We start from the raw sequence: 14,646 nt of genomic DNA, 5'->3' as shown, positions 1-14,646 counted from the left end.
ACCTAAAGTTGCCTTCTGTTGCTAGTCACCATTAACTAAAGCAAAGGGAGAGGGGGACAATACTATGTATGGGCACAGGTTTTCCTCTTTCCAGAGTAATGGTCCATGCTGAGGGATTCCAGTCTGTTTTTGGAAAAGGGAGAAGAAGAGAGATGGAAAGACGATGAAGACTGAGAATCTGTCAGCTAATCTTCAGGAAGCTCTTAAATGTATTTTAAAATCTTATGGAGAAGAATAATTATGAGCACTATCATCTTATAAAATGAGAAACAGTTGAAGAAAAAAATAAGTTTAAAGAAAGTTTGAGCATCAAAAAAAAAATTTAAGAAGAAAAAAAAAAGGTTGGCCAGAAATCCAGCTAAGCAAAACCATCCCAAAGATATTTAAGGAAGACCTGGGCTCAGAATTGAATTAGGGAGAAGGGGGCTGGGTGAGATGGCAGATCAGAGCTCGAGACACACTTTAATCTATCTCCAATTGCTCCTTGAAACAAAATCCATCCTGTTAATATCAGTATTGCATTTTACGAATAGTGAATGAACCTAGTAGATCCTTAATAATTTGTTGAATAGAATAAAATAATATAAATGACTTGAGCTTGAGCAGACCCTACCAAGGATATGTGTTTGACTGGAAAGGGAGATGGACTATTCATAGAGGAAGATTGAAAGGTAATGGATGGAATACTTGAGTATTGCACTGGTCTCCACAGACTGTTAGAAGAAAGTGGCCTTGGAGTCGTAGGAGAGTTTTTCATGAAAGATTTAAGAAACAGCATGAACCAGAGTATGTAGGTGTGTATGTATGTATATTGTAGTGCCAATGCAATATTTACAGTGCCCACAATCACAATAAAGACTGACTATATCACATGACATTCGGTTGCAAAATATACCAGATTCTCCAGGTAGAGGATAGAACTGAAGCATTTATTTAGACACCAGAAAACTGAATCCCAAAACCAGTAAGCCAATTCCATCACGGTACCAAAGATATTTAGAAGCTATAATAACATTGAGAGTCACAGCATCCTTCAACCTTCCCCACAAACCAATGCAAGATCAATATCTACTCATGAGCCTATCTGACTCCTTGCCTGAGCATCCTGTCTCCCCCACCATTTCACTAGCTCTGACTCCCAGCTTCCTGTGGGCTCTGCTTCCTTTCATCAAACTCTTCCCACACAGGCTCCATGTGACTACATTCAGCCTATTAAGGGGCAGAGTTTACTTTTAAAGCAGGGGAGGTCTTCAAACTCCCCCCAGGTCCCTTCTCTAGGAGCAGGGAAGATCTTCAAATTCCCATTCCTATTACACACACACACACACATATACACACATGTATCTATATATTTATCTACAGAAAGTACAAAGGGACATAAGGCCAGTAAGTAGATGGAATATTCTCAGTGATGTACTCACATACTGAGGGAGGACAGTAGCTCACATTTATACAGCACGCTAAGATTTACAAAGGACTTCCTTTATAAGCTATCTATGAGGTAGTTAGCACATCTATTAATTTTTTTATCAAGTAGAAAATTATTAGTGTTACCCTGTGTAGAATGTTCTTTTTTACCCCCTCATTCCTGCTTCTTAGAACTCATGGCTTCATTCAAGACTTAACCCAAATGCCACATTTTTTTTTGTTTTATTTTTAACATTATTTTAAAAAAATTTTTTGAGTTCCCAGATGCCATCTTCTGAAGGAGGCATTTCCTGCCTCTCCTGCCCTTCCCGCACCCAGTAGCCGCTAGTGCCTTCTTTCCCCACTAAGGTTACTGTGTAGCAGCTACTCTATGAATCTTTTGTGTACCTATTTATTTAAATGTTATCTTCTTCATTAGACTACAAGATCCCTGAAGGTAGAGACTGTTTTTGCTTTTTTTTTTTTTTGTATGCCCTGGGCTTACTTAATACAGTGCCAGGCACTTAATAAATGTTTGTTGATTGGTTGATGATGATTTAATCACTTTTCTTTTTGTCTGGTCCTAAAGCAAATCCTTCCTTTTATCCTCCTTTATATTTATTTCAAAGTCCCTGAGTAAATTCTTTATTCTCTGCCTTCCAAAATCCTCTTAATCTGGTTACTGTTTAATCTATTAGAAATGTTTTCATTAATTGTAATATGAAAATTCCATAATACTTATTACCTACTAAAAAGCTTTGAGCAGCTCTTCTAGATCCTTGCTCTAGGATTTTTAGTCTTATTCTGCCTATGTAGGAAAAGACCATGTACTAGATCATGGGGACAAGATGAGGCAGGAAATCTTTTCCCTTCTTTTCTGGAGGGCTTGATTCTGTGCTTCTAGTTAGTTTTTGTTGGTTGTTGAAATTCTAAGTAAACCATTCTTCTCCAATTGAAATCCTAGTCAAGCTACCAATTTTCAAAAACATGCTGGATATTTGAAGGTTATAATAATTTCCTTCTGAACTTTTAATGCATGCATGTATATTGTATTTGTATATATGTTGTGTTTATACAATGCATAATATAGAATATAAAATATAAACAAAAAATACAGAACAAAAATAAGTCTATACAAGGTAGTCTTTATTTTATTATTATTTTTCCATAAATTATTTATTTGTTTTTATATGTATATGTATTCCTCTTTCTGCTTTTTCTCTTACTCCCACTTCACAGGCTATCACTCTTCTATCTGTGTCACATTAATTTTCTAGAAGTTTAAGGCTCCCACTTCTCATGATTCACTTAGGGTTCTTTCTCCTCTTCTGTCCCGTGGCAGAGATTCTTGTCCTGGGGTCCGTGTATGCCCGTGGTCTCTGTGGATAGATTTCAGGGGATTTGTGAACTTGGATGGGAAAAAAATCTTTTTTCAGTAGAATTAGTTTCCTTTGTGATCCTCTATATTACTTCATGCATTTTAAAACATTTGAGTAAGGGTCCATAGATGTTGCCAGACGGCCAAGGAGTTCTATAACACAAAAAATGTCAAGCCCCATGGGGACTCTCATTTTCTCTGTTATGAATGTGTTTTCTTTCCCTCCTCCTCTAGGGTAACCAGTCATTCTTTTTTCATTAACCCTTTCTAACAACCTGGCAGATTTTCTTCTTTAGGCCTCAAATCCCACACCTAATGCTTTAACAATTTTTGAGTTTCTTGTTGAAATTTTGACAGGGGCAGCTGTTACCAGGGTGTCTCTTTGCCAAGAGAGGCTGCTAGGTGGTGCCATAATTCGTAGAGATTTGGGCCAGGAGTCAGAAAGACCTGAGTTCAAATGCAGTCTCATACTTACTAGTTCTGTGGCCCTAGGAAAGTCACTTAATCTTTGCACAGCTCAGTTTTGTCCATTTGTAAAATGAGGATAATAATAATAACTACCTCACAAGTCTGTTGTCAGGATCAAATGAGATAATATTTGTAGCACACGCGGCACAGTTTCTGGCACGTGATTGATGTCACTCACTCCCTTCTTAGTCTTAGAACCTTAGTGTCTGGGAAGGCAGGTCCCTTTAAACAAGTCAAATGAATTATTAGCTAAATATTTTTCAAGTTAACAAGCAATTCTTCATCTAATCATAGGAATTAGAATGTGAAAAAACCTTAAAGATCATGTAGTCCAAGTTCCTCATGTGATTTCAGAGTTCTTTAATTCAGACTTAAACTTTAGCTCCTTGGGTCTTTTCTGTTCCTTAGTAATCCTTTTTTCCCCCCAATAAATAAACTTTGTAAATGAAAAATTAAAGAAAAGCAATAACTTCTAAAAATGTGGTTGATAGATGCCATTATGCATTTTTTTTTTGAGGGGCACAGGCAAGACAGTTGGGGTCAAGTGACTTGCTCAAGATCACACAGCTACTAAGTGTCTGAGGTAGAATTTAACCTTAGTTCCTCCTGACTTCAGGGCCGGTGCTCTATTCACTGTGCCACCTAGCTGCCCCTACTCACTCATTTCTTGATAATTTTATTGTTTACCTTTCTTGGTTTGTTTGTTTTTTGGAGGGAGCCTAAGAGTGTTGCATGTACCATCTCTCATTCTGTGATTGTCCTTCCCTAGCATCTGTGCAATGAGCTACTTTGGCCTGGAAAACAAGAAAATGGGCGTCAGAAGTAACATGATGGAGCAGAGAGGGTGATGGCTGAAGGTTCAAGAAAGATACCAGGGTATGACAATCTTGAGATTCTCCTTGCTGGAGCTGATTTCTGGGGCCCACGCCCCTCTGCACTGTGAGGATGATCTAGTCAAGATGAGAAGTGGCTGGAGGCCCCTAGCCATGGCGGGATAGATGAGAATGAAAAAGTCATTGATTCTGGGATCAGCTCTTTTCCCCTAGATTTATGTCCACATATCATAGAAGGAGCCAAGAGTTCCTGTTTTTGGTCCTACAAGGAACATGGGCTAAGCACTTAGTTTTGAACTGTTTACTGTCCCCAGTACTTTGCCTTCTTAATGGAAAATACCCCAGAGAAAAAGAAACTCAGACTCTAAACATCTTAGCACTCCTGGGTTTGAAGTGACTTTTTGTATACAACTTCAGTCTTCTGGGGCCTAGGAGAGCCTCTGAGCACACAGCTGGCAGTAGAGGTTTGATTATACATTGTTCTATTGCATTTATTATTACTCTATTGTTCTACTTGATTCAAGGTCAAGACTAAATAGTTAAACATGTTGACTTTTGTGGAGAATAAATTCAGGCCACATACTGCAATGACTTTAATGAGGGCTATTTCTAGGAGGCTTAAATAAGGAGACTTGATCATTTTCTCCCAGCCATTACTATTCCTATATTTGGTGATAAGAGCTTCTGTAAATGAACAACGGTGTTGTAAACTAGCATCTGCACGAGAGAAGGGAAAAGGAAAGGAATAAACTCATGCACAAATAAAATTTACTGAAAGCTGGCAGGAGATGTCAGGGAGACTGTAGTCGTCCAGTTAGGCATCCATATGAGTGGACAAACAATTCCAGAGATGACATCCCAGTTTTCCCCTTTTGTTTAGGCGTCCCATCTTGCTTGTGTTAGGGATGCTTCCTCATTTCTGAGGGGCTCCAAGGTGGTGCCTGATGGGGAACAACATGCTGCCTGCTACCTCTGTTTCCAGATTCACACTTTGGAATTTCTGAGCATTGAAATCAATTGAGGAGGATGTGAAGCATAAGATTTGAAAGCTGTTTCCATCCTTATCACTCCATCTGTTTGAGGTCTCCTGGCAAGAGATAATATGAATAATTTCCTGTTTAAGCCCCAGGTGTGAGGGGTTCTTTGTGTCTGAGTGGATACTTCTCTAGGAAGCTATAATTCAGTATTTAGGGAGACCTTGGCAGGTTTTAGGGATAAAAGCAAAAGAGATCGAGAAGAAATCAAAAGTATGTAAGTATATATGATAATAACCAGTTAATATGGGCATGAGTATTCCCAGGCAGGTCTGGTTTTCTTTTCTTTTTTTTTTTTTTTTGGAGGGCAATTGGGATTAAGTGACTTGCCTAAAGTCACACAGCTAGTAAGTGTGTTGTGTCTGAGGCCAGATTTGAGCTGAGGTTCTCCTGACTTCAGGGCTGGTGCTCTATTCACTGCACCACCTAGCCATCCCTAGACTTTTTTTTTTTTTAAGATTTTTATTTTTGCTTTTTGGAGGGGGGAAGGTAGGATAATTGGGGTTAAGTGTCTTGCCCAAGGTCACATGGCTAGTTTTGTTAGTCTGGATTTGAACTCAGGTCCTCCTGACTCAAGGGCTGGTGCTCTATTCACTGCGTGCCTACCCACCCCAACGGAGGTCTGTTTTTTAATTGTTCTATCATTGATAGGAAGAAAGTCTTAGGCTGAACTTTTGAAAAACCCTCCCATATATAAGTGGTCATTAATTCAAACAAAAAACAAAGATAGAATTTTTTTTTATGGCCTGAATTTATTATCTTGAGCTAGTCTCTAAATCATGCTATAGCTACAGTGAACAAGTCAACATTCATTTTAGGATTATAGTTCAGTATTTTACACACTGAGGTTTCTTGCATCTTCAAAATGGGCTAGCATGTAATTACCTGGATCTATAATAGGCCATGAAATAGGACATTATTCCTTTATGCTAAGGTCATGTGACTTATGCCTACTCAATATATCTAGATTCAGGAGGAGGAGAGATTTGTGGGTAAGTGGATACTCAGAGCTGTTTTAATTATATACATATGTGTATAGTATGTATGTATATATAGTATTATATATGTATCTATATATATACATATACACACATCCATAAATCTATACACCTTTCTATAATAGATTGGTGATATCCTGGAGAGGGACAGAGCTGAGGAATAGAAGAGCCCTAGGGAGCTCAGCACTCACTTGGCATTTTTACTAAGTGATCTTGGAATCACAAACCATCAATGACCCTAACAGGTCAGGATCAGCATTTTTTCTCTTAAGTGGATGGTGGCTAGCAACACTACCTGGTAATCATAGATGGGTTAAGTGACTTACTCATGACCACATAACTAGTAAACATCAGAGCCAGGATTCAAACCCAGATCTTCTAACTCCAAGTCCCCTCCCACTACCTACCACCAATAATAAATGATTATTGAATTGATCAGGGAAAGGTCCTGCAGTGACCAGGTCACCCTTCCCTTCTCTGCCCTTTGAGGACTTGTTTGTGCATTGATGTCTATGGGAACTTTCACAGAATTATAGAAACCCAGAGTTAGAGTGGATATGAACCAAAAGGACCTGAGCAACTGCAGAAGGACTTGGGCAGTTTCTGCTTCTCTAACATGTAGGGGGGAATAAATCTGGGGGCTCAAGCCCATTAGGAAGGGAAAGACAACTTTGAAAAAAAATTGTAAATTTATTTTTAAATTAAAAAGTTTGGAATTTTCTCCCTCTCACCCTTCCCCCAGCAATTGAAAAGGCAAGAAGGACAGCTTCTAGGTAGAGGAATAATGAAATAGGTGGATCCAGGAGGGGCAAGTGATAATGCTGCCAGGTGCATGTAAAACAGGGCATTTTATATTTGACCCAAAGGTAATAGGGAGCCACTCAAGTTTATGTAACAGGGAGAATACTTGGTTAGACTTATGCCTTAGGAAGATACCTTTGTAGCTGAGAAGAGGGACCACAGTGAGGAGAGAACTGAGTCGGGAACCAACCATAAGGCTACTGCAGTATTCCAAACATGAAGTGATCCAGTCTAGTTCTAGGGCAGTGGCTGTACCACAGGAGAGAATAGTAAATATATCAAAGGGGAGGAAAAGGTAGAAACAACAAGATTTGGCAACAGATTGGATGGAGGTGGGGTAAGTGAATGAGGTATTGAAGATAACTCCTAGGTTGGGAACCTAGGTAATTAGGAAGATGGTGATGCCACTGACAGTAATAAGTAAGAAAGCAGGAAGGATTTAGGAGGGGGAGGTTTGGGAGTTCTGTTTTGACATTTTGAGTTTAAGATATCTGTGGGACATCCAATTCAAGATGTCTAATAGGCAGTAATGAAACTGGGCATGTAAGACTGGAGGTCAAAAGAGAGAGGTTAGGACTAAAAAGATCTGAGAATCCTTGGTTGAGACAATATTTGAAACCATGGAAATTGATGAGATTGCCAAAGCAAATAATATAGAGGTGAAAAAGAGAGGACCCAGGACAGAGCTTTGGTGGGTATGTGGTGGGGATGGACACCCATAGACACCAGCATACCTGGATGAAGAGGAGACTGAAAAGGAGTGATCAGACAGGAGGAGAATCAGGAGAGAACAATGTTGGAAAAACCTAGAGAGAAAAGAGTACCCTGGATGTATAGTGCCAATGGAGGCTAAGAGTTCCAGCATGAGGAGGACTTTGAAAAGGCCCTTGGATTTGGAAAATAAGAGATCATTGGTAACTTGGGAGAAAGTAGTTTTAGTTGAATGAGGAGGCTGGAAGTCCAACTGAAGGATTAAGAAGAGAGTGAGAAGGAAATGGAGGCACTCATTCATTGTAGGCAGCTTTTCCCAAGGTTGTAAGCCATGAAAAGTAGGAGACATAAAGAATACTAGCTAGCAGGAGGGATGGATGGATGAAGGGAGAATGTTTTTTAGGATGTGAGAGATGTGGGCTTGGAGACAGTCTCTGTAATTGGCTTGATCCTTCAACCAGGGTTTCTGTGCCTACAAGCCCATGTGAACTCCTGGCAGGTGACTGTTTTAGCAACCTCCCCCCTTCTCACACACACAATCTCAATACACCCTCTGTGAAGGAGAAAAAGGGGAGGCCACCTCCCCTTCTCCCTAGGATGCCTTCCACTGGGTTAGTGTAGAAGGTACACTCCTAGAAATTGCTCCTGGCGGCAGATTTTGGCTGCATCTCCCCTTAGGGCTGGCAGGTACAGCTCAGCATCTCCATCAGAAGAAATGCTGGTGGGACAGAGCTTTTTGAAGGAGCTCATGCAAAAGACTTTGCACTGAAGGAAGGCAGTAAGGATGTGCAGTCCTGCCTTTGGCACATACTAGTTGTATGAATAGTGAGTGCTTCTCAATAGACTCCATCACCTGTTTAAGACTATAAATTGAATAGCAGATGATGGCTTACGTTGATGCAGTTTCCTCACCAGGAAGTTCCCTGTACCAGTGAGATCACAGGTTGTCTGTAAGAGTTGAAATATGCCGAACTAGTGAGAAGGCAGGTGTCAATCTTCCTCTCCTCTCTTGCCTCCCTCCACCTTTTTATGATTAAAGTACTTTCTTCCTTGAGTGTGACTTTTTCTCTAATTACTTCCTTGACCCTTTTTTTCCTGGAGAGTGGCTTTCCCTTCAAACAGGCCCATAAAAAAATAACAGAAGCCTTCCTTAATGCCAGCCTAACCAGTTGTTCCCCCAGTCACAGCTATTGACTTATTTGTCCTGAGAAACTGTGGTAAACTTTGCCCAAGGAAGCTGTAAAAAGGAATCAATAGCTTCCCTTCCTTTCCCCTTCCTCTTCCCTTTCCCTTTCCCTGCATAGGGGCCATGCTAATCTTCTCTGTGTCATTCTAGTTTCAGTGTATGTGCTGCCAAAGCTAGCACTCAATGGCTTTCTTTTTTTAGCCTTGAGATCCCATGCAAAGACTGTGTTCTGGCAGAAGACAGTGGTTTTAAAGTTTTCTCTCTCCCCTTCTTGCCAAAACCTCTCAATGGTATTGAAACAACACACATGGAGATTATCAATGCGAATAGTTAACAGCGTTATCAGGGTTGCCTTCTTAAAAGGCAAAGTGAACATTTATGCAAAAGAGTAGATGAACTTTAAAAAAACAAGGCTGAACCTGGTCTTGAGATAGGACCCCAATGAGTCAGGAGGGGGCAGCAGACTGTTGGAGTGGTTCTATCCAATGTCCTATTCCAGATCTGCCCAACCCTTTTTTGGTGTCCCCTTTTTGTGGGGTTTGTGAACAAACTTCTTTTCATCTTCCATCTTCCTTAACTCATTTATCTGATCTTTTGGCCCTCACTGAGAACAAGTTCCCTCCTGATTTCATAACTTTGTTTAACACCTTTCTCAGTATTAGTTATTCTTTCTTTCATAGCATCCCGCACCAACTCACTGGTCACAATGGGCATCAGAATACTCTGCTCCCCAGTGCTATTTCCAGACTCTCTGTCTACCACCTTCACTAAGCAACCTTTCCTCCTATAAGGTTCATGCTAGCCAAATTTATCACTTAATCAAAATCCTGGTGGTCATTATATATTGGTACCCCTAGTACATTTTTATTCCTTCCTCAATAAAATAAAAATAAATGAATATTCCTTCCTCAGATTCCTGACTCACAGTCTTTTTCATCTATCTCCTGCTCTCATACAAGAAAACTTCAACATTAATATTGATGTGCCTTCAAATACTCTAACTTAAGAGTTTCTCAATCTACTCAGTTCTCATGACCTACTCAATTTTTTTTATTTGTTCATACTCTTTTTTTAATTCATCTTTCCCTCAGTCTTTTGACCCCTGACCCTTTGTCCTCACTGTGACCTCCATTTCCTCTGCCCCTCTGTTCTTTTCCAGGTCATCATCCTCGAACTGGTTGTATTCTCTTCTTTTCTCTGTCTTAGCCTCTTGGTTAACTAACTCTACACTAGTCTTCACTCCAGAATTCCTTGACCATCTTGTATGCTTTGGCAAGCTCCAACGTCTATCAGTCCCAGAGTTTATTTACTAGTCCCCTATCCATGTACTGTCAAATGGAGCTATAGGAAATCGCAAAATCATGCTAATTGGGTCCTCTACAAATATAAATGATCTAATCTCACTTGGGGCCTCACCGGGGCAAAGCAAACATTGTTTTTCTCCCTAATCAATTGATTTACTCACCATAGTGGCTGTTTCTCATCTTTCCTCAAGCCTTCCACAGTACCCCCCAATCCTACATTTTTAACTAAAGATCCTGACTCCTACTTCAAAGAAAAAATTTAGGCCATTCACTGAAGGCTTTCCTTTCTCCCCCTCTCTTCGTCTCACATCCTTCAGATAGCTTTCCCCATTATCTTTTTGTAATTATTCTCAATTAAAACTTTATTTTCTCTACCTCCTGCCCCCACAAAGACAAAATCTTTGTGACAAAAAGCCATAGTCAAGCAAAATTAGTTCTTGTATCAGCTATACCCCCAAAATATATGACTCAGTCTGCACCTTGCATCACTTCTTTGTCAGGAATAGCACTTTCAAATGAGACTTTTGGATTTATGGTTGATCAGAGTTCTTAAGTCTTTCAAAGTTGTTATTGTATAAATTGTTTTCTTGGTTCTGTTCAATTTGCACCACTTCACATATTTCTCCAGATTTCTCTGATATTGTCATTTTCATCTTTTTTCATTGTATAATAGTATCCCAGTACATTATTATATTATTTGTTCAGCCACTCTCCAGTTGATAGGTCCCCCTTAATTACTATTTCTTTGCCATCTAAAAAGAGCTTCTATGAGTATCTTGTACAGATGAGTCCTTTTCCTCTTTCTTTGATCTCTTTGGGCGCTAAGCCTCATTAGTGGTATCACTGGATTAAAGTACATACACAGTTTAGTTGCTGTTTGAGCATAGTTTCATATTGCTTTACAGAATGCCTGTACCAATTCACAGGTCCACCAATAGTGCATTAATGTACCTGTTTTCCTACAGCCCCTTCAATATTTGTTGAAATTTAAAATTTTCCTCTTTCATCAACTTGGTCAATTTCTATGATCCTATGAATGCTTAATTGTATATGGTGTTAGGATAAGCTTTGTTTATGTTGGGTTTATTTGTTATGGCTAGGTTAATGTTGGCCACTGTCAGTCAAGAGTAGCTTAGTTATTAATAATTAGAATATTTTAATAATTTATACTATTATAGGAAATAATAGTTGATTCTTTCAGAATTCACAACAAACTTTGTGAACATCTCATTTTGTTTTTACAATCCTGTGAAGTAGTGCTAATATCTCCACTGGCTTAGAAAGGTTCAAGGGCTTGCCCAGCCAGTCTGAGCAAATCTGGCATGTCTAAGTCAAGATTTGGCTTTCCTGATTCCAAGTTCAGAATGCTATCTAATATGCAACACTTACACATACCAGGTACTCAACAAATGTTAGTTGATTTAGATAAAAGTAAACAGAATGGGTAGAGGGTCTTATTTCATGAGCCATGCATAATGTATCCAACCAGACATTTCTTATTCTGTGTCTTTAAGGGAAAGGGAGGTCAGGAACTGCCCAATACACGATTGGAGGGGTAGAATATAAGAGAGATCTGTAGTCATGCTAATAGTATGGGCTGATAGAGGAAGGTACCATCTTTTATGTTCCTGAATCCCTGCCATCTCTGTTTGCCAATGAGATAAAAAACAAAAAGGGAAAGGACCTATATGTACAAAAATATTTAGAGCAGCTCTTTTAGTGGTGGCAAAGAATTGGAGATTGAGTGGATGTCCATCAGTTGGGAATGGCTGAACAAGTTGTTGCCTATGACTATAATGGAAAACTATTGTACTGTGAGAAGTGATGAGCAGGATGTTCTTAGAAAAACCTGCAGAAACTTACATGAAGTGTTGTAAAGTGAAATAGCAGAACCAGTACAATCAAATGTGAATGACTTAGCTGTTTTTAGCACTACAACAATCAAAGACAGTTCTGAAGGACATGATGAAAAATGACATTCATCCCCAGAGAAAGAACTGATGGATCTGAATGCAGATTGAAGCATATTTTTTCTTTATTTTTATTGTTTTTTTTTGTTTCTTTCACAACATGACTAACATGGAAATAGGTTTTGTGTGACTACATATGTATAACCTATATAAAATTGCTTGCCTTCTCAAGGGGGAAGGGGAAGGAGAGGGAGAGAATTTGGAACTCAAAAGTTTTAAAAAAAAAGAATGTTAGGGGCGGCTAGGTGGTACAGTGAATAGAGCACTGGCCCTGGAGTCAGGAGGACCTGAGTTCAAATCTGAGTTCAGACACTTAACACTTACTAGCTGTGTGACCTTGGGCAAGTCACTTAACCCCAACTGCCCTGCCTTCCCCTCTCCAAAAAGAAAAAAAAAGAATGTTAACAATTGGGTTTACATATAGTTGGTGAAAAAAATATTAAAACAAAAACAGAATTTCCACCATCTTCTAAGAGGGACAGAGAGAATTAAGAAAGAACTTGCAAACACAAAGCCTGTAAATGGGACATTGGATTCAAGAGTAAGGGGAAAAGAATAAGAAAGAGAATAAATTAAATGAACTTTTTATTTTTGAAAGGAGAGCCACAAATGAATGTTATTTGAATTCAGAGAGTAGATAGAGAGAGTAGAGGCAGTGGGTAAAGAGGATCCTATGTTACAAAAGAAAGATAACTCCCCAAATAAAAACAAAGTCTAATAATGAAAAAGTTATCTCTCCTCCCTTCATTCTGTCCTCAAAGATGCCTCAGGAGGGAAGTTGAGGAAAGGGTACTTGGCAGTGGAAATATGACGTATGAGGTCTTTTCTGTAGAGAGGGTCTTTGGACTTAACTGGAAGGCTAAGGAACTAATTTTTCCCCTTAGCAGTATTCATTAAGGGCATCCTATATGCAAGGTATTGTGCTTGCTGCTGGAGATAGAAAGACAATGAAAAAAGAAAAGAGGCTCCGTCTCCAGAAGCCTATAATCTGCTGAAATACTCCCCTTACTCTGCAACTGGACATAGTACACACCCACACAAACACACAGCCCACATGCATACATCAATGTGACCTCACCTATCTTGCCACTCTAAGTGTTCAGTGTCTCACTTTCCTCAAATGTCTGAGGAGATCTTGGCTTGGTGATTTGGATTGTGTAAAGGTGGGATAGAACAGGGAGACTTCTAGCCCCTGCTACCCCCAACGTGGGAACTCTATGACGAATCCACTAGGTGTCAGCAACAGAAAGACAGAACAAACCCCTGAGCTTTCTCTTCCAAGTTGCCAATGATGATTTTTTGTGGTAGTTAATGGAATTCCATGTTCATTTTCAAGCAGAGATTAACATTCTAAATAATGAAGGTATAAGGGCAGCATGTTGTGGTGGAGCACTGGACCTAGGGGTCAAGGGATCCGGATACTGTTTCTAACTTAACTGTGTGACTGTGACCAAATCTATAGTTAAAAGAGGTAGAGAAACTGAATTTGAATCCTAGCTCTGCTACTTATGTGACCTTGAGTAAGTTACTTCATTGGTTCTCAGTTCTGTCATCTGTAAAACGAGAAGATTGGACTATGAGGCTTCTAGGGAAGCTCTCCAGCTCTAACTCTGAAATCGCTTCAATTTTCTGAGTCAAAGTTTCTCTGGGAAATGAGGGGGTATAAAAATGTTTTGCAAACTTGAAAGTGAGCTATGTTAGTTATTATTTTTATTGGATTCAATTATCTAAAGTCTTTTCCAGCTTTCTCTAGAACCTACTCTGGCTATTTGACAGGGTTTCTCTCTTAGTCCAAATAAGGGACAAATGGGAAAAGTCATATTTTTAAAACTTGAGGTATGCAAATAAGGGCCAGGGGATTAATATGAGATTTCTCCCCACATCTCCTGCTATGAACCTTTAGTGTCTAAATCACTTCTGATTGATTGATGTTCCCTTACTTTCCCTGACATGGAAGGAAAAGTGCTCTCAAAACTCAGATTTGGGCATGTGGATCAGCCCAGATGCTACCCATCCCTGACAGTGGGGGAATGTTTGCTGAAAAGTCCTTACTCTCTTGTCAGTGAGGACCAAACTGTGTTCCATATACAGCCAAGTCTGGAACAATAATTCCTAAGTAAGAGAAGCCCCCTTAGCTGAATCATCACTCAGAAAAGGGGTAGCCCAAGAAATTGACTGCATTAGATTTTTCCAAAGTCATTTGATAAGGCTGTTTTCTATCATGGCATAGAGTTGGCTTCTTAACATTGACATTGGGTTTGCATTCTACCTTTACTATTGTCTTTACTTCTTGGGATCTAATCTATAAAATGAGATGCCTTCCAGTTCTAAACCAATGAACCTTATGGTAAGGGAAGGGATTTGACACCTCTCCAGTCCCAATCAACACATATGATAGGCTTTTAAAATGTGTAAACAAGATTGCCTACATGCTCTGATCTCTTTACAAGGTCCTCTTTAATTGGGTCAAGAAGGGAATGTGGTTGGGGCTAACCAAATAAAAAAGCTATTAAATAGCAGGGTAAAAATTTTAGTAATAGTTTTCAAGTGGTAGCC

The 14,646-nt window shown here is 39.4% G+C and overlaps 1 pseudogene; it reads right to left on the bottom strand.

The window, feature by feature from the left end:
- Positions 1–8,923: 8,923 nt before the first annotated feature.
- Positions 8,924–8,996, bottom strand: LOC138155605 (U6 spliceosomal RNA; annotated as a pseudogene).
- Positions 8,997–14,646: the final 5,650 nt, after the last annotated feature.

This window comes from Petaurus breviceps, unplaced genomic scaffold (genome assembly GCF_028583685.1).
Source record: "Petaurus breviceps papuanus isolate PSGF00001 unplaced genomic scaffold, PetGlider_PUasm1.0 91133, whole genome shotgun sequence".
In the NCBI taxonomy this organism is placed as follows: domain Eukaryota; kingdom Metazoa; phylum Chordata; class Mammalia; order Diprotodontia; family Petauridae; genus Petaurus; species Petaurus breviceps.
The sequence above is the reverse complement of the archived record's forward strand: the minus strand, read 5'-3'. Positions and strand labels throughout refer to the sequence as shown.